Below are 27,158 nucleotides of genomic sequence, written 5' to 3'. Positions count from 1 at the left end.
TAGCCGTGCACACACTTGATATGGAATTGACATAAGCAAGCACTCAAAGAGCTGAAAATTTTGCAAAAATGTTTTGTTGAAATACCAATTTTTTGAAAAGTGTGACGACTTTAGTAATCTGGCTGAAAACCAAATATTTTTCACAAGTGTTATTACAAAGACTGTCCAATTTTCCACCTGTTCTAGTGAGAGCTCAGTATAAGCAAAAAAATCCAAGAATACTCCTAAACCGCTGACTGACTTGATCAATTGTGGGTAGTTATCAGAGAAAACTGCACTGATGCTGCAAACTCCTTCCTATGCCAAAGTATGACTTTTGTCTTATTCAAGTTTAGTCTTCAACCAGCTGTTCTTCATCCATGAGCTCATCTCAGCTAGCTTGGTCACAGTGGTGTTATTGTGTGCTATGAAGGATAGATGGTCCTAACCTTTGCTGTCAGGCAGCCCAGGGACTGGAGGATATTTCAGGCTGAAAGGAGCAGAGACGCAGACAGTTCACATGGTCCCTCTTGTAGCAGGATCTCTGAACTGCTAGAATCAGAGTCCCCTTGTGGAGAAGAGGGGTGAAAGACAGACTTCCAGTTAGGAAAAACAGGCCACTCCAATGTGGGAAAGGATGTGCCAATGTGCCTGCTGCTGTTCTGCGTAGAGGGAAGTCCCTGCCCTGCACAGCTCCTGACTAGCTAGATCCTCATGGGGAAGGGGCAGGAGAGAGGGATGGCCTGACAGGATATGGGGAGGAGTGAGAGTACTCAATAGAAAGAGCTGAGGACTTGCAGCATCACCAGGGGGTCTTAATATCAACAAATATTCACAGAGTCAGGATCAGCAATAGAAAACAGTAGAAAAAACTTACTGCCCCATCCCTGCTGGAATGTGTTAGGATGTGAGCAGGGAGCCTAGAGTCAAGGAGCCGTATGCCCGACCCTGGCCAAAGGGGCAGCTAGCTACCCAAGTTCTTTCTGAGGGCTGGGCTCAGTGACAGGACCTCCATTTTTCTGTGCAGAGGACATTGTTGACATTGCGAGAAAAAAAACACTACTTATCTGTGCATTAGCTGTTGTTCTTTGAGATGTGTTGTGCACATGTACATTCCAATGTGAGCGTGTGTGCGCCCACTGCACTCAAGGAAGAGACATTTGCCAGCAGTATCACTAGGTGGTGCATGGGCCCCTGGTCTCCTCATACTCTCAGGTGTAGCCCTAGTAAATGTTGAAACTGTATAATTTATAGTAAAGAACAAAACTGTCAAACACATAGATGAACATAGTTTTTGTAAAGGGAAATCATGCCTCACCAATCTACTAGAATCCTCCGAGGGAGTCAGCAAGCATGTGGATAAGGGTCACTGTAGCAGGGTGGACACCCGCTCCTGCCCTGAGGGGTTTGGAACAGCCCTGGGAAAAGGCTGGGGCAGGGAAGGCTGAGCTGATTCAGGGGAAGTGGCTGCAGCTGGGGCCATGCTCCAAACAGACTCAGCTAGCCCTATAAAGAGTCTGGGAGCCAGGAGCTCAGCAGTCTCTCTCTGCCTTCAGAGAGAGAAGGGCCTGGCTGTAGGGAGCAGAGACAGAGTACCTGGGTGGAGCAGGGCTGGGGAAAGGCTGAGGAGCTGGGGAGCTCCAGCCTGGAAAGCCCCAGGCTGCGGCCTAGCATTAGGATAAGGGGTACTGGGGGTTGCAGAGGGCAACCCAGGTGTAGGACAAGGCAGTAGGTCAAAACCCAACCCTGCCAGTGATGAGTGGCTGATACTGCAGTCTTCCCCTGGGCGTGGGGCTAGATGGTGACTGGCAGTGGCCTTATTCTGAGGCGAGGTGGGATTAGAGGGTGGGGATTCCCCTGGGAGGGGAGACCCAGTGTGTGGGGGTACTGACAGGGGGCAGCACCCAGAGCAAGGGGCACTGGGGTCCTGGGAGGGACACAGGCCCAGCAGAAGTGGCAAGGTGGATCACTGGCCTGCAGAGGGCTCTCCAGAGGCTGGTGAGCTAATTCCCTGGATGACCAGCAGGAGGCACCGCAGGGGTGAGTCAGACCTTCTTACAGTCACCCAGTGGATATAGTGTACTTAGATTTTCAGAAAGCCTTTGACAAGGTCTCTCACCAAAGGTTCTTTAGCAAAGTAAGCTGCCATGGGATAAGAGGGAAGGTTCTCTCATGGATTGGTAACTGATTAAAAGATAGGAAACAAAGGGTAGAAATAAATGGTCAGTTTTCAGAATGGAGAGAGGTAAATAGTGGTGTGCCCCAGGGGTTTGTACTGGCACCAGTCCTATTCAACATAATCATAAATGATCTGGAGAAAGGGATAAGCAGTAAGGTGGCAAAATTTGCAGATAATACAAAACTACTCAAGATTGCAGTCTTCTTGGAAATTAACTAAGAGCTACAAAAGGATCTCTCAAAACTGGGTGACGGGGCAACAAAATGGCAGATGAAATTCAATGTTGATAAATAAAAAGTAATGCACACTGGAAAACATAATCCCAACGATATGTAAAATGATGGTCTAAATTAGCTGTTACCACTCAAGAAAGAGATCTTGGAGTCATTGTGGATAGTTCTCTGACAACATCCATCCAATGTGCAGCAGTAGTCAAAAAAGTGAACAGAATGTTGGGAATCTTTACGAAAGGGATAGATAATAAGACAGAAAATACCATATTGCCTCTATATAAATCCATGGTACGCTCACACCTTGAATATTTTGTCCAGATGTGGTCTCTCCATCTCAAAAAAGATATATTGGAATAGGAAATGGCTCAGCAAAGGGCAACAAAAATGATTAGGGGTATGGAACAGGTTCCATATGAGGAAAGATTAATAAAACCAGGACTTTTAAGCTTGGAATAGAGACAACTAAGGGAGGATATGATAGAGGTCTATAAAATCATGACTGGTGTGGAGAAAGTAAATAAGGAAGTGTTATTTGCTCCCTCTCATAACACAGGAACTAGTGGTCACCAAATGAAATCAATAGGCAGCAGGTTTAAAACAAACAAAAGGAAGTATTTGTTCACACAACGCACAGTCAACCTGTGGAACTCCTTGCCACAGGATGTTGTGAAGGCCAAGACCATAACAGGGTTCAAAAAAGAACTAGATAAGTTCATGGAGGATAGGTCCATCAATGGCTATTAGCCAGGATGGGCAGGGATGGTGTCCCTAGCCTCTGTTTGCCAGAAGCTGGGAATAAGTGACAGGGGATGGATCACTTGATGATTACCTGTTCTGTTCATTCCCTCTGGGGCACCTGGCATTGGCTACCGTTGGAAGACAGGATACTGGGCTTGATGGACTTTTGGTCTGACCCAGTATGGCTATTCTTATGTTATTTCACTCAAATGCCATTTTGTTGATGATCACACTTATAGTAACATTAAGACACACATTCTTTTTCCAAAGCAGGCTACACAGAAACTCCTCTCTTTCTTTATGGGATTGAAGTGACTGCTAATAAAACTGTAGATTCAATTATAACCATACAAAGAAGCCAAATAATTAGACTACTGATAAATAGCAAGCATCTTAGGCCCAACCAATTATCAACCCATGTGGCCAAACAGGTGGGCTATTAAGCGCATTTCATACTTAGAGTCTAACAGATAAGAAAAAAACAAGACGACTCAGTCAATGGAACACCTTAAAAGGCCACAGATCCAGCTGACATCAGTTCTGGAGCCAAGAAAATCCGAGAAACAGGGACTGGGTGTGGTGTTTTATACCGTACTTCAGGGGTAGTCAACAGGCAGACCGGCAGACACTTTTGAACGGACACTGAAATCTTTTTATTTACTTATTTTAGTTTATTTTCTTCTTCTCCTCTGGAATCTGGACCTATACTATAACTTGACCAAGAAATTTGGACCTTGACACACAAAAATTTGATCACCCCACCCTACTTTATGTAGATGTCCTGATGTATATCCATATTTGATCCTGTAATACACTAATTACTACAAGGTTAATATCTGCTCCCTATCCATCTGTGGAATTCTGGGATCTATAATGAACTTTAAGTATTAATATTCATAATTTGTGTCAATCATTTCATTGTTTCTTAATCATTCCTGTGTATCAATGTGCTTTAATGCCTCAATAGGGCCTAGCAGCCTAATTGTTAAAGATCCCCAGAACTCCCCTTCTTGCGGAATCTTGTGGTGTAGTGTCCCCTTTGTGGTAACTTCTTTATCTCTCAGAATTAACGTGCAAAATCCTTGACTCGGAGTTATCTCCTTAATCTATTGCACTATAGTCAAACCTCGGCCCTTAGCATAACTACCACAAAAAGCCTCAAATTAATACAACATGCCCTTACTTATAGCAAGCTTCATAACTTCTGCACCTCAACTCCCTGCCCTGATCCCCCTGCCTGCACCCCAACCCCCTGCCGCACCCCTCCTGCACCCAAATCCCCTGCACTGAGCCCCCTGCTGCACTCCACACTCCCTCCTACACCCCAACCCCCTGCCCCAGCCCTACATTCATGGTCCTGCATGCAATTTCCCCACCCAGATGTGGCCCTCGGGCCAAAAAGTTTGCCCACCCCTGGACTAAGAGGAAAGAGAAAAGGGGGAGCGGGGAAGACTTTTACATGCAGGCTTGTGTCTGATGATTTTTTTAATCTAGAAACTGAGGGACAGCATTTAGATGTTAAGTTGTCTGTGAAATACGGAATCCTCTCTATGGCTAAGGGCATATTTTGGGAAACTGTTTGAAGGCAGTAGGTAACTTGTATTAGAAAAGGGATTTTATCTAATATAGACGTATAAAGCCTTTAAAAGTTTATTTTCTGTGTAATTTGTGCATATTTGCTTTCCCTTTACTATTTCGTCTTTGAATCTATGGCTTTGCTAGTACATAAATGTTTTTTTTATTCTTACCCCAAGCGAGACTCTGGGTTGCAGATTGTGGGGAGTGCAGGTGCCAAAGTGAACTGATAGCTGGGGGGCTGGTTTCACAACTTTGGGGAAGACAAACCAGAGGGAAACAGTCCACGTGTCTGGTAGTTAAAAACTTGGGCAGGATGGATTTGGAGAGACTTGGGACTGGAAGGGCTGTTGGTATCACCCTGCAAGAAGTAATTAGATTGCTGGAAACCAGGGTGAAACATTATCCTTATGGGCAAGCTATTGGTGTCAGAGTTCTAAGCCATAGCAGAAGAGCATTAAGACATCATAGGTTACAGGGCAGATGGTAACAGAACCTCTCACTGGTCTAGATGATCCCCAAAATGTCACAGTCGTGTAGTCATTACAAGAGTTGCACCCCAATATCAGCGAACTGAAATCCACACTCCAAGCAATGGCCTAACAGACCCAAAAGTGAGGGAGCAAAGTAAAAGCTTACAGTTTATCATTTTCTTTTGTTTATTTTAGGTTAAGGAAAATAGAGCAAGGAATGGGGAAAATGAGCCAATTAGTCTTTGGACACATCGGATAAAAAAACCCAGCTTGGGAGCTTATAATAGAAATATGGTTTACCCCAAAAGGGAAAATCAGCAAAGGATCTGAGTATTATAAGCAGGAAGAGGGTACAGGATGAGATGTCCCTGGGTTGGGACACCAGCCACACCTTCATCCCCTGCAGAAGAGGGCCGCTCAGGTACTGCTGGCCACATTGCAGTGCTACAGAGACAAGGAGGCGCATGAGCACCCAGTGCAGTTGGCAGAGCTAAGGCAGGGAATGAGCAGGCCCACCAGCAACAGATGGAAGAGAAGGCACTTGAGCTCAAACTACTGGAGCAACAGAAATGTGTCCCCCAGCGCATGGGTAATCCCGCCCAGAACTCAACCAGCTGAGACAGACTTTGTCCAACTTTTAAAGACTCAGACTGTACAGAAGAAAATTTAACTGCTTTGAAAAAAATATACCAGGTCAACGGCATCCCGAAAGACAAACGAATGTCTGTACTGGTTCCCAAAATCTTGGGGAAAGCTTTCCAAGTCTTTATTGGCATGGACAAGGGAGAAGTTATGAACTGGGATAATGTAAAGAAGCTGTGTTGCTAAGGTTTCAAATTACTCCAGAATCATACTCCTTAAAGTTTAGCAACTTACCAAAGCATGACAATATCAGTCATAAGGAGTTTATGCATAAAATGCATGATTATATGAGAAAATGGGTAAAAGGTAACATGGTAGAAGGGGATTATGGGAAATTGATTTATTTGCCCAAGAACACTTCTTCAATGCTTTTTCAGATGGAATCAGAGCAGCCATATGGGAAGTCTCCTGAAACAGTACAGGTGGTAACTCAAGCTGCTGATTTGCATGTGCAGGCCAAATGAGTATTGAAAGAAAGCCATGAAGGGAAGGGCAAAGGCCTGGAGTAAAAGGGGTGTGTGTGTCCCAGATTTGTTCCCAAGAGGAAGGAGGGGAAGGTGAGAAGAAATACACCCCAAATAGGCATGCTCTAAGTCACCCCAGTTACAAGCCCCCAGCCCAGGACAAGGCCCCAAGAAAATAGTGTGTGTGTTGAGCACATAAGGAGACAATGCCCCAAACTCAAGCCCCGTCCTGCCCAGGTTAACCCAGCTATGGTGAGCTCAGGAGACAGTTATCTGAGGAGGTGTTAGTAAACTTCATATGGTCTGAACCCATGGAGGCAGACAAGATGTTCATCAAAGATGCCAAGGTTAATGGCAGGATATGCCAGGTATGGTGAGATACTGCTGTGCAGAATTCACTGGTTAAAAGGGAGATGGTCAAAGAGCTTGACATGCTCCCAGGGGGAAAATGTAAAGCTTTTTGCTTTGAGAACTTTTGAAATCACAGCATCCTTAGCCCACGTACAGCTGGAGTGGGAGGGGGTGAAATATGATTTCAAAGTGGAAATTTCGGACAGTATTTTTGGTTGGAAATTATATAATGTGTCTAAAGTTATTAATGTGGTAACTGGCAGTGAGAAAGTGTGCACTCCAAAAACTCCATTGACTATCCCAGGGGATGAAGAGACAGAGGGAATGGGGAAGGACACTCTTGCCTGCGTAGCAGGGCATGGACACATTCCCAGGAACGGGGGAGTAGGTGTCACCTCCTACTACATCAGCCCTCCCAATCAGCCAGAGGCAAGCAGACTTTGTTAAAGAGCAGGACTCACACCGTTCCCTAGGGAGCATTACGGAAGCAGTTTGTAGCAATACCCCTATAATGGGCAGCATTACTACATTTAGCCCATTCGCTGGATACCTAAGAGTAGAGGGGACATTTGAAATTCTTCAGAAATTTTTTTATTGACCAGGTATAATCCTAGAAGTAAAGAAATACTATAAGCCCTGTGACTTGTGCCAGGAGCAGAAGGACTATAGGTGTCTGCAAAGCCCCATTGCAACAGTTAAGAACTCAGGGAGAACTGCTGTGAGGAGACTAGGGACTGGAAGGGTTGTTGGTGTCACCTCACAAAGTGAAGGTAGGTTGATGGAAACCGGGATGAGACCTTAGGCTTGTGGGCAGGCTATTGGTGTCAAGGATCTGAGCCACAGCAGCAGAGCATTAAAGCACCCAAGGTTACAGGGCAGATGATGACAGAACCCCTCATTGGTCTGGGTGATCTTCAAAATGTCACAGAGAACATCCTTCATGACTGAGCATTCATGCTGATCTATGAAAACCCTTTTGAGGGAATCTGCAAGTGTGTTTCTCACTCCCAGAAGGTGAACAGCCTTCAGGAAAACATTGTGAATTGGTGATGAATGCATAAAATCTATAAGAGGACAGTTTGCCTAGAGTTGGGGCAATCTTGCACCTCCCTGCTTGTTCAGGTAAAACATGGCAGTGGTGTTGTCTGTAAGAACTTGTATCACCTGGTTCTCCAATGGCGGACAGACATCTCCTAGGCCCAACAAATAGCTCAGAGCTCTAACATTTATGTGGAGCAAAACTTCCTGGGATGACCAAAGAGCTTGTATCTGGAGTTGGCAGAGATGGGCTCCCCAACCCGTGGTAGATGTATCTATTACCAGAGTCAGTCAGTTCTGGGAACAAGACTGAACACCTTTGCACACATTGCGGGGACTGAAGCACGCATTGTGGGGACTCGTGATGTACACAGATCTGCATGCCCAGCGGGTGCCCGGAAGGACGATATACTGAATGAAACCCAAACAGCAAAGGTGAAGTCTGTATGTGGAGCTACGTACATACACAAGGCCATGTGGCCCGGAACCTGAAGGCAAGCACACACTGTTGTCACTGGGTAGGACTTGAGGCTTTCAGAAAAGAAGACTATAAATCGATAGATTCTGGTACAAGTACCCATGAAGTAATAGCAGGAGTGTTGTAAGCAAGACATGAGAAGTAATTCTTCCACTCTACTCCGTGCTGATTAGGCCTCAACTGGAGTATTGTGTTCACTGCTGGGAAAGATATGGACAAATTAGAGAAAGTCCAGCAAGAGCAACAAAACTGACTAAAGGACTTGAAACATGACCTATGAGGGAAGATTGAAAAAAAAATGGGTTTGTTTAGTCTGTAGGAGAAAAGACTGAGGGGGGTCATAATCAGTGTTCCTGCTAATTTTTTCCATCCACGTGCAGAATGAATTTTGTTATGTGCACCATATCGAGGTAATGTGCAGATGTGCACCACCAGTAGAAACCAAAAACCTAGATATAATATGTATTTTTAAAAAGTTACCATAGGGATAATTACTCCAGCCACGACAGGTTAGGCATTTTAGAACTCACTACTCAAGGAATTAAATTTAAGCGTAAGAGAGAAATAAAAATTATGAAATGCGTAGACCAGTCAAAAAACTAAAACAACACACTTTGAAAGAAGTATTAAGTAACACCACCACCATGTGTTAGGAGGGAAGTGTGAAAGGCAGAGTGTGCATGTGTGTGACAGAGACGGAGATGTGCATTGCCCCTTTAAGTATGCTGACCCCACTTTAAGTAGATCAGCAAGTTCAGACAGCAGCAGCAGCAGCAGCTGCTGCCAACAAGCTCCCTCCACCCTGAGCCCTGTCATGTCCTTCCCCCCCACTGGCTCTGTAGAGATGGGGAACGGGTTGGGGGAGGGGGACACCCTGACATGGGCACCCTTCCCCCACACTCTGCACAGCAAGCATGAGGCTCCTGGGAGCAGCTCCAAGGCAGAGGATGGGAGCAGCATAGGGCAGTGTGGGGAGGGACACCTGAACTGCACGACACTTAGCCTCCTGGGCGGCCGCCCAGCTGCACAGCTTATGGGGAACTTAGGTCATGATAACAGTTTTCAAGTACATAAAAAGGTTGTTACAAGGAGGAAGGAGAAAAATTGTTCTCTAACATTTGAAGATGGGACAAGAAGCAGTGGGCTTAAATTGCACCAACAGTGGTTCAACTTGAACATTAGAAAAAACTTCCTGTTAGGGTAGTTAAACACTGGAATAAATTGCCTAGAGAGATTGTGGAATCTCCATCATTGGAGATTTTTAAGAGGTTAGACAAACACCTGTCAGGAATGGTCTAGATAGTAGTTAGTCCTGCCATGAATGCAGGGTACTGGACTAGATGACCTCTCAAGGTCCTGTCCAGTCCTACACGTCTATGATTCAATAAGTAACAGTCTCCTGAGAAAGGTTCCTGAAAAGAGATAGGGAAGATGGGTTGGGAAAATGGAGGGCAGTAAATTTGATAATATATCCTCCTTTACTGTACTGAACACTTCTCTTGTCTGATGTGATGCTTTCCAAGCACAGTGAAAAAGGAACAGGTGTGATCCAAAAAGAAAAGATATAGTATATCCTCAACCAATAAATCAAAATGATTACTTGAAGGATGCAGCTGTCTGGTGAGAAGGGCTTCCCACTGATGAAAACTACTGGCAATGCCAAGGTCTTGACCTTTTCTTAGATGCATATTGCGACCTCTGTTGGAAAGAGGGTCTGGGGTCAGGCTGCAGCCTAAATTGTTTTCTCTTTGTAACTGGAATACAGACTCCTAACAAATGAAGTGTAGCATGGGATTCCTTGAGTATGAACATACAGTTGTCAGTTTCAGAGAAAACAATTTATACCTTCAAAAGGTAAAGCCTCTGTTGTGTTGTAAAGCTCCCTTGCAATACCAGAAGCTTGTAGCCAGAAAGAACACAGCATGGAGATTGCAGTGGCTGTGCAACACAAGGTCATATCAGAGCGTTTATTGATGCCTGACGGGATGTCTGAGCTGTAAGAGGAACCAAGAAAACCAAGCTAAAAATAGTTCCTTATATTCCTCTGGCAACTTGTCAGCAAATTTAGAAATTGCAGAGAAATTAATAAAATTATATTTTGAAGAGAGCCTGACAATTAACAACACATTTGAAGTGTGGAATTAGACTAAATATTTTGGCCATATAAATCCAGCCTTTTAAATTCTTATCCTTGGGAGTTGTCATAGCAAGGGATCAACAGGACTGCTCATTAGAAGCTGTGACAAGCAAAGAACCAGGAACTGGATGGGTAAAAAAATAGAAAAAAAAACTTGCTCGGATACCTGGTACCTGTGATGGGTTCGGTCACAGAGATCCCCTTGGGACTGTCACCTGATGTGCTGAAATTACCTCTGAGCCCGTTTTCCCTGCCAGCTTGGGACTCCAGAACCCTGCCGTGTTGAGCCAGACACGCTAGCCTGCTGCAACAGACTCAGGGTCTGGGCCATGCCCCCAAAGCTGCATACTTTAACCAAAACCGCTCAGAGGGTTACCTCTCCAGCACCCAGACACCCAGTTCCCACTGGGATCCAAACCCCATATAAATCCATTTTACTCTGTATAAAGCTTACACAGGATAAACTCATAAATTGTCCACCCACTAGAACACTGATAGAGAGATATGCACAGCTGTTTGCTCCCCCAGGCATTAATCACTTACTCTGGGTTCATTAATAAACAAAAGGAAGATTTAAGTGGTTTCAAGAAATAACAGACCAAACAAAGTAAGTCACCAAGCAAAATGAAGCAAAAACACGCAAGTCTAAGCCTAATACATTAAGAAACTGATTACAGGTAATATCTCATCCTCAGGGATGTTCCAATAAGCTTCTTTCACAGACTAGATTCCTTCCTAGTCTGGGCCCAATTCTTTCCCCTGGTACAGTCCTTGTTAGTTCCAGTAGACATCTCAGGTGGTAAGCAGGGGCTCTCATATGACTGGCTGCCCCTTTTGTCCTGCTCCATCCCCTTTTATAGCTTTGGCACCAGATGGGAATCTTTTCTCTTTCTGGGTCCCCACCCCTCCTTTTAAATGAAAAAGTACTAGATTTAAGATGGATTTCATTATCAGGTGACATGGGCTGGCCTACATGTACACAGGAAGGTTTGCAAGTAAACAGAGCCATTTACAATTCATTGATTCTGAAGCACCCTTAATGGCTTCCACTTAATATGTCTACATCAGTAATACAAGTTTATATCTTATCCTCTTAACTTCAGACATAGAAATAATACATGCAAACAAATAGGATGAACACACTCAGTAGATTATAAGCTTTGTAATGATACCTTACAAGAGACCTTTTGCATAAAGCATATTCCAGTTACATCATATTCACATTCATAAGCATATTTTCATAAAGCATATGGCGTGCAACATCACAGTACCATCATTTGACCATAGGAGGTATAGAGAGGCTGGAGTCCACCAGAGTATTTTTGTTGGCTCCCGTAAGCCTTCATTGACGGGACACACAACTTTTCCTGGGGCAGGAGTATGTAAATATCTCAGAGTGTGGATTTTTTGTATAAGTTCTGCTTTCGCCCCTAGAGAAATGGCCACGCTCCTTATGAGGTCCTGAAAAACTTTAAAGTCCTTGGAAGGAAGATGGGGGATGAGGAGGACTCTGGAGTGACAGGGTCATCTGGTGAAGATGAAGGAATGTGTGTGTCGGCAGGAGCCTGGGGAGATCTAAGGGTTCCCCCTCACTAATTCTCCTTCCTCCATTGGGTCCAACTCAGTGTGTTGAGGGATGGTAACAAGACACTAAGTAGAGGTTTCCTGAAGTGGGGGAGTAGGAGACTTTCTCCTAGAGTGTGACCATGATGGAGGTCTAGAGTCTCTTGAAGCAGCTCAAGACCATTAAGGCCATGGAGGGTACTGCATAAGCTGAGCCATCCACAGTGGAGGACCCCATGCTGGGACTTCTCTGTAGGAAGACCAGTCCTGACCTTTAGGTCTCGTAGTGGTCAAAGACCTGTAAGATGGGCTAAAGGATCTTGAAGGTAACACAGGTTCCTCCCTCTCAGAGTCGGAAGAAGAAAATAAAGCCTTCTCAGAATAGGGATGAGCAGTTTCCATTGAGGTTCAGGTAGCCTAGTTATAAGAAAGCAAGGGCTTGGGTAGGTGGAAAGTTGATCAAGTGATCCGTGCAGGTGGTGCTGGCAAACCTGGTTGGAGAGATGACTAAGATTAAACCAATGGTTCCGGGTGTGTCGACAATGCCTAGAACTCTATCATTTAATGCAACGAAGGAAAGTCCAGTCAGGCAGAAAAAAGGGAGATGCCTTGAGGACCAGAAAGCCTGTGGGATGGAGGGTACCTCAAGTAAATGTGCTGCCAATGCTGGTAAAGATGAGGCAGACTGAATGGAGGAAGAAAGGCCCAGCAGAGTAAAGACACTGATCTCCGCCCTGGAAGAGCCAGAGTCAACAGTGCCATCTCTGACAGGACCAGTGAGTGTTTGGGTTTGTGAAGCCTCAAACTGGTACCGGAGGACTTACCAGATGATTTTTTTGGCTAAATGTAAGGCTGCATGCTTTAGTCAGCACTGGAATGCCTGGAAGGCTTTGATGAGGCTGACAGTCAAGACAAAGCATGACATCCATCACCAGGCTTATGCATTACATCAAAAGTTGCTGAAGTGGCACCGCTGGTTAATTCTGAGTGCCCTGCTTGAGGATGGGTTCTTGGCTCAGATGCAGGATGCATTACCTCTTTCATCTTATGTTCCCCTTGTGAAAGTTCCTCTGTTTTTCAGTCCTGGTGGGAAAGAAGATACAAATAGAACATTTGTCCCTCACGTGGCCCTCACCCAGGCAAATCAAGTAGCCCTGCATGTAGCACACTGCTTTTTCATAATAAATCCTCCAGGAACTACTAAACTAAACTATACCTACTAACATTCTGAAAGCTGGCTAACTGAAGAAAATGTTACGGGGAGCTCCAACTCTTGCCACACGTGGTGCAAAGACACTGAGAAGGAGGCAGTGGCTACAGCCTTTTTATAGCCTCTCCTGAGAGCATATTGAAAGCATTAGCGGTACTGCTGCCAAAAGTCTGACTCAAGTACACTGAACACACAAAGGCCTGCAATGGAACATAGATGTGCACAATCACTTGAAGGAGAACTTGATATTTTTTGTTCAATTGTGTTTTTGAAGATCAAGTGTCTGAGAGCAGATGCATTGTATATGTAGAGATCAAACAATAACTAGCATCTGGACAGAACTGCAAAAGAATTGAACAAACATGTTTCCATTTTTTTCTTTTTTTGTTTTAATACAAAAATATTTTAAAATTAACCCTTAAGATACTGGACAATGCTAAGGCACTAATGGGTTAAGGACTGGCCAATTCCTTAGAGTTGGATTGCAGCATCTTTGCAAGTACAAAAGGCATGAGACAGACCATAAAAATACATGACATCGTCTTGTTTTAATTTAAACTGATCATTCCCTTTCAGCACTGTTTCCAGCTCCTATCGTGGAGCACCCAGGGGGGACATGCTCCAATCTCCTTCTTCCTCTGACCCAGCCCAAAAGGGTGGTGGCCTCCCTGCGTTCCTCCAAGATTAATCAGATCCTCTCCCGCATACACAATTCCAAACAGGGGAGATGTTTGAATTTGGGTGTGGGCCTAAACAAGATGGAATTTTTCTGACATCCATTCTAGCAATGTCAATGTTGTTGGTGAACTTTTAGTCCATTTATTTTGCTGTAAGACATGACCGTTTGCTTTCCATACATTTGGTCTGTGGTGTTCAGTGATCACTCACTCCTTAAGGTTTTTGCAAGAGATCTGCTTTACTCTGGTTCCAAGAGGCTGTTCATAACAGCAGCAACAGAGTCCCAACCCAGAATCTCAGTGAAGCTCAGTCCTTAAAGACCTAGGCTCCCAATACCACATCTTCCCATTCAAGTCAAATCCTAACACTCAAAAACCAACGTCAATATAACTACAAATATCCATGGACTAAGGGCAAACCCTCCTTCTCTATTTCAGCATGCTGACACTCAGTTTTGGTTTGCGCCTATAATGCACAAGCCACTGGCCTCCAGTTTTGACCATATTGCTGTAAAAGGATTGCACCAATACCCTTGTTGGAGGCATCTGTGGGCAATTTCATTCTGCATTTACTGTCATAGTACCTGAGATCAGGGTCCTTTATAATTAAATCCTTCAGTTTCTCCAACTCTTTATTAAGACTTGCATCCCATATCCACTGGACATCTTTGCACAGTAGAGCTCTCAGGTTGCTGGTTCAGGCAGTAAGATTAGTAACCTATATAGGGAAATTTTTGCCTATTGCAAAGGAATCTTTGTACCTCTTCCTTGTCTGTTGGGGTGGACATGTTGGTGATAGAGCACTGTAAGGTTGAGGCTATCTATATACCCTTATGCATTAACTTCTTTCCCAGGTACGTTATTTCCATTACACAGAACTTATGTTTGTTTGTTTAGCTTTGTTCAGCAACTCTAGCTCTTTCCAATACTGCTCGGAGCCTCTGGTAATGCTTTTCTACTGTTTTTCTCCAGATCAAAACTGTCATCTATGTAAACCTTAGTATCTCTATGCCATCAAGAATTTGTTGTATTTTCCTGTGACACTCCTCAGGTGAAGAATACAACCCAAATGACAGTTTACGGAAACAGTCTCTTCTAAAGATGCCATTGAATGCGCATATGCATGTGCTCTGTTTCATTAAGGGCACTGCTAGAACACTGCTAATGCATCAAATATAGAAAAATACTTGTCACCAGCCACCTCTCCCAGAATTTCTTCTCTTGCAAGTAATGGAAAATGTTCCCTTTTTACATATTTATTGACCCCAGAGAACTCAATACCTAAGTGAAGGTTCCATTTTCCTTTTCTATAGTGACCAACAAGTGTACCCACTTTGTTAGTTCTTCTACTCACTGTGACTCCAGAGTAGTGAGACTATGCAGCTACTCTTTTTGCCTCTGCTTCAGTGCGAGGGGAACATTTCTGGGATCATGAATTGTTGAACGGCTGGGCTCTTTTAGCTCTATTCTGTTGAGAGCTTCCCTACTCCCTGGAAGATTCTTTAAACTCTTCCTCAATTGTTTTGTTCGCCAGGCCCTCCTATTGAAGAGCCTGACACAGTTTTAACCAAACAGGTACTCTTTTCCCTGCTACTATTATAAATTGTATAGTTTCCAATTTATCTATCCATACATTTAGTTCACATCCGCCCTTAGTGGGGATAAGCTCTCCCCAAGTTTTACCCATTTAACCTTCTACTGGCTCTGGCTTTTCTTTTACTGCCAGTTTCTGGCACCACACTGGCTTGTGTACCTATGTCCAATTTAAAAATCAATAAACACGCCATTTGCTTTCAGGTTGATAATCCATTCATCCTGTGCTGCAAATATTGTCCACTGCTCCTATGAAGAATTCATCTGAGCTAGTTGTGCTGCCATCATCCTCTTTGTCCATGCTGTGCACACACTGTTGGAGTTCAAACGGCAGTTCTTGCTTTTTAAAAACAACAACAACAAACTCTGATCCAGTTGTATGAACTTTGAAACTTTAGAGCAGATTGCTCGTGGCATGGATGAGAAGGGTCACGCAGCAGTGCCATGCTAAGATCAAGGAGTAGAGGCAGGCGTACCAGAAGGCAAGGGAGGCCAACCATCACTTGGTACAGCACCAAAAACACACCACTTCTACAAGGAGCAGCACACCATCCTCGGCGACGACCCAACCTCCACTGCCAAGAGCCCCGTGGATACTCTGGGGGGACTGGAGGCAGCGGCCAGTGGAGGCAAGCCCCAGGACCAAATGGTGGACAAGGCACTTGAGTTGGAGGAGGATGTGGAACAGGCGATAGGCTCATCCGGTGACGTGGTGAGCCAGGACCTCTTTTTGACTCTGGAGAGGTCTAGCCAGTCCCAGCAGTCCAGGTTTGGCGTGCCTGAAGCAGGAGAGGGAAGCTCTGGTAAATACTCATTTTGCTTTGATACTGCACAGTTACATGAGGTAGAGGTGTCCTTTATTTTGTTACATGGTGCATGTAGGAGAAGAGATTGAAATGAATACTACTGGGTACTGTTTGCATCTGCTTCTCATTCCCCTGTGCAGCCATGCAGTGGGAGCCCTGCAGAAAAGTTTGTTAATACACACCGAGATCTCCCAGGAATCCTTCACTGAGATCTCTCAACTTTCTTGAGGAAACATTCTTGCTGATACGCTGCAATCTGCTGCCAAAGGTTTCTTGGCAGAGCGGCTTTGTTTCTTCTCCTGTTGTAGGAAACTTTGCTGCGCAAATTGGCAATTACTTCTGCGGGAACCAAAGCAGCACAAAGGCAAGCAGCATGTGGACCCAGGCTGAAGCCGCACGCATGCAGGAGATGCACCCTTACATCTTCGGTTACCCTCAGTAGTGTGATTTCAGCTTCAAGCACCCCATCTGGAAAACGGTGCTAGTATTTAGAATAGTGTCCCTAGGCACTTGTACTGATCCCCCTCTGAAACCATCCAGACCCTTTCTCCCATATTGTATCTTCTCCCTACTACTCCCCAGCCAAACTCACTGTGTTTAGTGCTCTGGCCGTGCTGCATGCTTGCCAAGGGAAAATAGAAAAAGATGTATGTAACTTTTATGATTCAAGACCGTGAGTGCACACACAATACTGACTGTGTGTGTTGCTTCTGCAGACGTGTCCTTGAGGGCCTGCTCCTACACACCGGCAGAGCGCTTCCGTCAGATAAGGAGGTGAACGAGGAGTAGGGAGGACAGGTTTTGCAAAGTGCTGCAATCAGATCAGGCCATGAATGTGGAGAGAGACAAATGAAAAACTAGAAATGGACAGCCAGGAGAGGAGACAGGGTTAGGAGCACATAATAGAGGGTCAGGAGCAGATGATAAAGCTCAAGGAGGACCAATCAGAAATCCTCTGGTCCCTGATTACACTGCAGTCGGAACTCATGCACGCTCCACTCCCTGCAGCCCATACAGACCTGCTTTCCACTCCCTCCCCAAACATTCCTTGAATTCTCCTGGCCCTTCCCAGTACCCCTTGCACTCCACCACCAGAGACATTTTCCATAACGACAGCTGGACTTACACACAGCTGAGAGATCCTCACTTCAACGAGTGCTGCTTACTGTCATGCCCCTTGTAAGAGAAGTTAATTTGTGTATTGCTGTTTAATTAAAATTTAGTCTTACAAAGACAGCGATTCTTTATTTGTGACCTACACACATTGGTTGCAGCACAAATTCATACACATTAGCGATCAGCACATTTGCAGTCTACAATTAATGCTCAGGCAGGACTCATTACAGGGGTCATTCAAGGTGGCAAGTAAACAATGCCTGGCTGAATGCATTACAGAAAGACACATTACTGGGGCTCATTTTCAAAATGCTGCTTCAAAGTCTCCCTGATTCAAATAGGCCCCCTGTTGAGCCCCTCTAATAGCCCTGGTGTCTGGCTGCTCGAAATCAGCCTCCAGGCAATCCGCCTCAGTGCTCCACCCCTGGGGAAACTTTCCCCCCTTGGCTTCACAAATATTATGCAGAGCACACAGGCTGCCATGACCATGGGAATATTTTCCTCATTGAGGTAAAACCTGCCATAAAGCCAGTGCCAGTGACCCTTTAATCTGCCAAAGGCACATTCTACCATCATTCTGTACCTGCTGAGCCTGTTGTTGAAGCACTCCTTGCTGCTGTCAAGGTTTACGGTCTATGGCTTCATGAGCCATGGGAGTAAGAGGTAGGCTGGGTCTCCCAGGATCACTATGGGAATCTTCTGACCTTGAATGAAAGTCCCTGCTTGCCGCATTCTATACACACCAGTGTTCCTGAAGATGCGTGTCATGCACCTTCGCACTCCGCATTGATGTCAGTGAAACAACCCCAGTGATCTACCAGTGCCTGCAATATGATAGAAAAGTAGCCCTTTCTGTTGATACTCCATTGCAAGATGGTCTGGGGCCAAAATGGGGATATGCGTGCAATCACCCCACCGCAGTTAGGGAATCCCATTGCCGCAAAGCCATCCACTATTTTCCACACATTGCCCAGCATCACAGTCCTTCATAGCAGGAAGTGATTCCTGTGGGGGTGCAGGTAGAAGTAGGGGCTATGGTCTGTGAGGGGGGAACGTCGGGGGGAGAACAGGAGCAGTGGAAGCATGTGACCGTAAGAAGCAGGCCAAGGAAAAGGAGGGCTAGTGAGGGGGAAATAGAACTCAGGAACAGGTTTGGGTGTTTGGATAACGAGGAGGGAACGCAGCAGGTGGTAACTGATGGTGGGAGGCAGAGGAAGAAAAGAAGGACAGCTAGTCCAATAGAGAGAGGGGAGGAGTTGATGGAGACAGCATCAATACTCAGCCCCAGGAGGATACAGGATGGCACTAGGGGGACTATAAGGGAAAATAGAGACAGACAGGAGTTACGACTGCAGGGAACAGGTGATAGATTGGTAGATCGCACTGTCACCAGGCAAAGGCAGGTTTATGTGATTGGAGACTCCTTACTGAGGAGGTTAGACAGGCCTGTGACCAGGGCGGACCCAGAAAACAGAAGGGTGTGCTGTCTGCCGGGCGCTAAGATACGGGATATGGACCTGCGGTTGAAAAGGATCCTAAAAGGAGCAGTAAGAACCCCTTGATCATCCTTCACGTAGGAACGAATGACACGGCTAGGTTCTCACTAGAGAGAATCAAGGGAGATTATGTCAGGCTGGGGAAGACTCTTAAGGAAGTAGAGGCTCAGATTATCTTCAGTGGGATTCTGCCTGTTCCTAGAGAAGGACAGCAAAGGGCAGACAGAATTGTGAGGATAAATAGCTGGCTAAGGGAGTGGTGCTATAAGGAGGGCTTTGGGATGTATGGCCACTGGGAGGCTTTCGGTGACAGACAGCTGTTCTCACGGGATGGACTTCACCTGAGTAGGGAAGGAAATAGACTTCTGGGAGGGAGGCTGGCTCATCTCATCAAAAGGGCTTTAAACTAGGAACTTGGGGGAGACGGTTGGGAGATGTCCAGTTAATCTCCACGCCAGATTCCAACACTGAAAAAGAGGGCGAAGAGATAAGCACAGATATACATAGGGGTAGGGAATTGGACATAAGAAGGTGGGGGCGGATGGACAGTACAGGGTCCATACCAAATTCCATAACTAGTGGGAGAAAGGATAGACAGCATACGGTAAGATGTTTATACACGAATGCGAGAAGCCTAGGTAACAAAATGGAGGAATTGGAGCTCCTAGTCCAAGAAATGAAACCTGATATCGTAGGAATAACCGAAACATGGTGGAACGGTAGTCATGACTGGAGTACAGGTATGGAAGGGTATGTGCTGTTTAGGAATGACCGGAAAAAAGGTAAAGGTGGGGGTGTGGCATTGTATGTCAATAATGAGCTAAAATGTAAAGAAATAATAAGTGATGGAATGGATAAGACGGAGTCTGTATGGGCAATAATTACACTGGGTAAAAGAACTACTAGAGCCTCCCCTGAGATACTGCTTGGGGTGTGCTAAAGACCGCCAGGATCTAGCCTGGATGCGGACAGAGAACTATTTAATGTTTTTAAGGAAGTAAAAACTAATAAGAGCTGTGTAATCATGGGGGACTTTAACTTCCCAGATATAGATTGGGGAACAAATGCTAGTAACAATAATAGGGCTCAGATGTTCCTAGACATGCTAGCAGATGAATTCCTTCATCAAGTAGTAACTGAACCGACGAGGGGGGATGCCATTTTAGATTTGGTGCTGGTGAGTAGTGAGGACCTCATTGAGGAAATGGTTGTAGGGGACAACCTTGGCTCGAGTGACCATGAGCTAATTCGGTTTAAACTAAATGGAAGGATTAACAGAAATAAAACTGTGACTAAGGTTTACGATTTCAAAAAGGCCAACTTTAATAAATTAAGGCAACTACTTAGGGAACTGGATTGGGCTAACATACTTAGGGATCTAAAGGCAGATGATGCCTGGGATTATTTCAAACTGAAGTTGCACGAGCTGTCCGAGGCCTGTATCCCGAGAAAGGGAAAACGGTTAGTAGGCACGAGAATTAGACCTAGCTGGATGAGCGGGCGTCTCAAAGGGGCGATTAAGAAAAAACAGAAAGCGTACAAAGAATGGAAGAGGGGAGAGATCAGCAAGGAAACCTACCTTATTGAGGTCAGAGCATGTAGGGATGCAGTGAGAAAGGCCAAAAGCCTTGTAGAGTTGGACCTCGCGAGGGGAATTAAATCCAATAGTAAGAGGTTTTATAGCCATATAAATAGGAAGAAAACAAAGAAAGAGGAAGTGGGACCGCTGAAGAATGTAGATGGAGTGGAGATTAAGGATAATCTAGGCATGGCACAATATCTAAATGAATATTTTACGTCGGTCTTTAATAAGGCTAATGAAGGGCTTAGGAATAGAGGGAGCAGGACAGAGGGGAATAAAGGAGGGGCGATTGACATTACAGTATCAGAGGTGGAAGCCAAACTTGACCAGCTAAATGGGACTAAATCAGGCGGACCGGATGATCTTCGTCCTAGAATATTGAAGGAACTGGCGTGAGAAATTGCAAGCCCCTTAGCGATAATTTTTAATGAATCTGTAAACTCGGGGGTGGTACCGTTGGACTGGAAAATAGCTAATGTGGTTCCTATTTTCATGAAGGGGGAAAAAAGTGACCCGGGTAACTACAGGCCTGTTAGTTTAACTTCTGTAGTATGCAAGGTCTTGGAAAAAATTTTGAAGGAGAAAGTGGTTAAGGACCTTGAGGTGAATGGCAATTGGGACAACTTACAACATGGGTTTACGAAGGGCAGATCGTGCCAAACCAACCTGATCTCCTTCTTTGAGAAAGTAACAGACCTTCTAGATAAAGGAAATGCGGTGGATCTAATATACCTCGATTTTAGTAAAGCGTTTGATACTGTGCCGCATGAGGAATTATTGGTTAAACTGGAAAAGATGGGGATCGATATGAAAATCCAGAGGTGGATAAAGAACTGGTTAAAGGGGAGACTGCAGCGGGTAGTACTGAAAGGTGAACTGTCAGGTTGGAGGGAGGTCACCAGTGGGGTTCCTCAAGGTTCGGTTTTGGGTCCGATTTTATTTAATCTATTCATTACTGACCTCGGAACCGAATGTAGGAGTGGGCTGATAAAGTTTGCGGATGACACAAAGTTGGGAGGTATTGCCAATTCAGAGAAGGATCGGGATATTCTGCAGGGAGACTTGGATGACCTTGTAAACTGGAGTAATAATAATAGGATGAGATTTAATAGTGAGAAGTGTAAGGTGATGCATTTAGGGATGACTAACAAGAATTTTAGTTATAAGCTGGGGACGCATCGGTTGGAAGTGACGGAGGAGGAGAAGGACCTCGGAGTCCTGGTTGATCGCAGGATGACTATGAGTCGGCAATGTGACGTGGCTGTGAAAAAAGCTAATGCGATCTTGGGATGCGTTAGGCGAGGTATTTCTAGTAGGGACAAGGAGGTGCTGCTTCCGTTATACAAGGCGCTGGTGAGACCTCATTTGGAGTACTGTGTGCAGTTCTGGTCTCCTATGTTTAAAAAGGATAAACTCAAACTGGAACGGGTACAGAGAAGGGCCACTAGGATGATCCGAGGAATGGAAAACCTTTCCTATGAAAGGAGACTTGAGGAGCTCGGTTTGTTTAGCCTAACCAAAAGAAGGCTGAGGGGGGATATGATTGCTCTCTTTAAATATATCAAAGGGATAAATACCAAGGAGGGAGAGGAATTATTTCAGCTCAGTACTAATGTGGACATGAGAACAAATGGATATAAACTGGCCGTGGGGAAGTTTAGGCTTGAAATTAGACGAAGGTTTCTAACCGTCAGAGGGGTGAAATTTTGGAACAGCCTTCCGAGGGAAACGGTGGGGGCGAAAGACCTCTCTGGCTTCAAGAGTAGGCTAGATAAGTTTATGGAGGGAATGGTTTGATGGGATAACGTGATTTTAGTCAATTAGGCATTAATGAGCCATCGCTGGTAAAATAAGGGTCCGGCTGTAGAATCTTGCCTGTATGCTCGGGGTTCTACTGATCGCCATATTTGGGGTCGGGAAGGAATTTTCCTCCAGGGTAGATTGGCAGAGGCCCTGGAGGTTTTTCGCCTTGCTCCGCAGCATAGGGCAGGGGTCGCAGGCTGGAGGATTCTCTGCGACTTAATTTAAAGACTTCAAGGGAAAGTGGGTGGGTCAGCTTTTGTGGCCTGCATCATGCGGGAGGTCAGACTAGATGACCATATTGGTCCCTTCTGACCTTAAAGTCTATGAGTCTATGTCCCTACACACTTGTATCACCACAATCCCCAATTCCAAACTGATTTGCAATTGGCTGGAAGCAGTGGCTGGAGTTGCCAGCTTCCACACAGCGATTGCCACTCACTTTTCCACCATTAGGGCAGCTCTCATTTTGGTGTCTTTGTGCTGAAGGGCAGGGGCAAGCTCCACACTCAGTTCAAGGAAGACGGCTTTGTGCAAACGAAAGTTCTGCAGCCACTGCTTGTCATCCCAGACCCTGCATCACAATCTGACCCTACCACTCAGTGCTTGTTTCCCAAGCCCAATAGTGACGATCCACCATGTGCAGCTGCTCCGTGAGTGCCAACATCAATCTTGAATTGTTTCTTTCCACAGCACACACAGCATGGCAGGCAGCATGGATTCCTGTTCAGATTCACAGCTCATGAAATACTGCAGGATCGGCCGCATTGTGTTTGTAATGCTCATCACAAGGTCGGTGAGCAATGCAGGATGTCAGGCAGAGATGTCGGGTGCAAAGCATACAGGGGCATTTGAAAAACAGTGCAAAACGTAGTTGGAAGCCCTTGGAAATATGGGACGGAGAAAACTGCATCGTGAAGCAGTGATCCCACCCCATGATGCACTACGATCCATTGCCAGAACTTCTAGCAGGAGAAAGTGGCAATCTGCATCATGGTATAGCTACCCATGGTGCACTACTCTCTCTGTTGGTGTTAGAGCACAGACTAGGGACATGCTCCAGGGACACAAGGAGCATTGTGTGAATATGCACAAGCGATGTAATTACAGTGGTTTATGATCGTTGACATAAATCTGTAGCATAGACATGGCCAAAGACTTCCTCAACAGTATGCAAGAGAAGAAAACAAACCTGCAACCAAGCAAAGCCAAATTAAAATTATATGATGACATGATCACGATACCATTAAGAAAATGTAAATTACAAGCAGAATACTAAGGAAAAGTTCAAAATTTCAGGTAGTATAAACACCGCAGAAGCCATCTAAAACAATTAATGACCTAGTCACACTAAACCTGGGACAAACAATTATACAATAAACATACAAACAAAACATAAAACGCCCAGAGCAGAGAGCTCAGAGGCATCCCTGAAGCAAAGCTGCTAAAATATTACCAAGATGTTTTGAAGGACGAGGATGACTTCCAGGGATGTTACAGCTGGAAATACATAAAACAATTCAGCCAGTACAGCGCTTGCCTTGCAGAGTACAAATTGCATTAGAAGAAATAGTGGGAGCAATAAAGCAAAACGGAAAATGAAGGCATTGTTGCTAAAATCAGCGACACCACAAATTGGATAAGCAGCACTGTAGCCATTGAGAAACCAGAACAAGCTGCACATTTGCATAGACCCAAGCAACTTAAAAGCACTTAAAAGATTTGCTCACTATCCAATGCCTGCAGCTGAGAAATACTACCTTCTGTGACCAGTGAACCCCTCAGTGCCAACTGGCAAGGGGGCTTACAGGAATGCCCTGATCCTAGTATGTACATTTTAGTTCACCAAAGAATGGCATGTGAGATCTTAAATGAAAGCCAGGATCACGCTTGTCATTGATATAATTGACCACATTTTGGACATCACCAGGTAGATACAGATGGTTGAGAAAGGCCGTTGGGGATCCAACCTGCAGTAAAAGAATAATCAAGCAATACAACAGATGCCTACACCTAAAGATGTTAAATCAGTTCAGAGACTATTAGGATTTGTAAACTATTTGAGAAAATTTCTCCCAAGGCTCTCCGATCAACGCGAACGCTGAAGGTGATTACTGAACAAACATACCGCATGGACACTGCTTACCTCAACATGATGCACCCATCTTACATATCAAAGAGCTGGTAACCAGCTATTCCATCCTGAAATAGGATGTAAACGAAGGGACAACCATATAATGTGATTGTCAATGAGATGGGACTTGGAGCATCGCTCCTACAGAAGGGACTGCTGGCAGCTTTCCCATTAAAATCACTATCACCAATGAGACAGATATGCCCAAACTGAACAGGAATGTCTTGCAATAGTGTTCTTGTGAAAAATTCCAAGAGTACATTCAAGGTGGAAGACCATTCAAGTAGGAAGTAATCAAACTACAGAAAACATTTTGTAAAAATCACTGCTAGCAGCCCCAAAATACCTTCAGCACATGCTTCTGAAACTGCAACGCAACTTAAATGTACACTACAAGAAAAGGACTGAGATGTACATAGCTGACTTCTTATTCAGAGCAGCCTTGAAGCATGAAAATATAGCAACTGAACAAAAATATGAGAGCCTCAACCTGGTAGAAATACAAACACAGGAAGACATAAAAAGCAGGAGCCAAGTCAATTATATTCCAGTTTCAAAGCAGAGGATGTCCATCATTTTGTCAGGATGGCCAAACACCAGTGGAGAAGCCCCACTTGCCTTCCAAGAATATTGGAACTATTCAGATGAGCTGAGTATTCAAGATAGCATCAATATATACAGGCAAGTTGAATCACAATACCTAGATCACAGAAATACTCTCAAGAATACATAAGAGCAATTATGGAATGGAAGCACGCCTCCAGAAAGCCAGAGATGCCATATACTGGCCAGGGATATTTGAGACCTGGTGAGCAGTTGTGATACATGTTGGGAAATGCAGGCCAAGCAGCAAGAAGAGACAATGAAAATGCACAGCATCTCCAACAGATCTTGCAGCAAAGTAGAAATGGTTCTTTCTGCAGAAAACCACACAAAACTACCTCATTATTGTAGACCATTATTCAGACTTCTAGGAACTAAATGAACTGTCAGACACTACCACAGTGACCATCATAGACAAAGCAATGAAGCATTTCAGCCAAAAGAGCTGCCCTTGTATCTACAAAAGTGCCCCTTACTCTCACGCAAAGCCCTGGAACACAATTCTTTGGGCTTGGCAGCTCTAGCTCCTCTTCCAAGCTCAGAGGTGCACTTCTCCTTAAGGTGTTTCCTCAACTAAAGGTCACAAGCTTCCTGTGTTTGCGGGGGAAATGAGCGGCAAATGCTGCACTTTGCTGATCGTGTCTCACGCCCACCCAGACAGTCGTGGATCATCGCTTATAGAGAAGGATCAAGGGCAAGAGAGACAATTCTTGAATGTCAGGGCTCTGGGACTCCCAGATGGGGAAAAAACTAAGCTATACTATATAAAACTAACTATGCTAAATGTTAAAACTATTTACAGGCTGGTAAGAAAGAAGCTGGACCTAGAGGATTCCAACTCGGACCATGTGGCGGCAAGAAGGAACTGGCGAGGTGTCAGCCTGGACCGTCTCTTATGCCCCTGATCTGGAGCACGAGGAGGGCAACAGCACAAGGGAGGGGCCAGTGGACGTTGCTTGCTAAGCATCTCCAGACTCAGGCACCTGCATATCCACATGTGAAACACACACAGGGACCAACACTCAAAGAAGAAGATTTATTATTTGTATCGCAGTAGCCCCTGGGGGTCCCAAATCAAAATTGGGGCCCCACTGTGCTAGGCACTGTACAAACATACACCAGATATTCCCTGCCTCAAACAGCTTACAATCTAAAAAATTTTCTCTCTAGTGAAATATGGTTTATCTTGCCACTTCAACCCACGCTCTGTGCAAACAAACATACCACAAAGTACATTCAGCTTATTATTAGCTTGCCTTTATAAGAACTCGCTGTACATCAGAGCTTCTGATTCTGTTGGAACCAATTGATTTCTTGATTGCTATAACCAAAAGCAATCCCTAATGAACTCAGCAACAGTTGCGGGTCAAATTTACATACCTATTACTCTTTTGTGATGGTTTCTTCTTAACGGTTGTCCTAGAGCCATCGAATAGAAGAAAGGGAAGGCATAAAGTAGAGGGCAGTGGATCTGTGTAATACAGCAGTATGACAAACATGGAGCAAAATGACTTACTTGCAAGTGAATCACACACATCACCACACCAACTGGGGGAAAATCACTGTCAATCAAAAAAATCTGTCATGATTAGTATTCCCTAAGAACCAATGTTTGCAGGAGAAATATTTATAAAGTACTGAATGTAAAACAAATGTTTATTCCATTTCTGTTAATGTCATAAGAAGAGTTATTACTGTGATAGCCCTGATCTGGCTTGTTGAAACTCACCCAGAGGCATGAGGCACAGATTAACATGGATTAGTTACTGCAAAAAGCAACAAAAATACCACCTCCCCCCAAAATCCAATCCTACTTAAAATTTACCGGGCCTTGAAGTGGCACATATTCCAGAGATGAAAAGTAATTGCAATGATCACTTGAATCTTACATGTCCAGTGTTCTTTTATGAAAACTGGTACTATACATATTATTTGAGCTTGAGTGTGGGGTGTTTTTTAGGGTCATATTATGAAGGGTTATAGCAAAAATCCAAACAAACCGTTTTTTGCTCTTTTCTCTAAAGCAGTAACTTTAATTTGGAAATAATACTTGCCCTTTTTTTTTTTTTTTTTTTTTAAAATACAAGCCAAATATAACTAATGGATAGGCTAAGAAAAGATGTTTTAAACCAATCTCCTGTACCCAATTACAAGTAGCTAGAGTTCACAACACCCACAAAAGAACAAACACTTGTGACATTATATAGATTACAGCATCTGGCTTTTGTTAAAAGGGACACTCTCGGGTACTTTTCATTACATGCAATAGTTTCAAGTTTCTAAGTAGGTAA

The sequence above is a fragment of the Emys orbicularis genome, chromosome 5 (genome assembly GCF_028017835.1).
Source record: "Emys orbicularis isolate rEmyOrb1 chromosome 5, rEmyOrb1.hap1, whole genome shotgun sequence".
Lineage (NCBI taxonomy): Eukaryota > Metazoa > Chordata > Testudines > Emydidae > Emys > Emys orbicularis.
Note: the sequence above shows the minus strand (reverse complement) of the source record.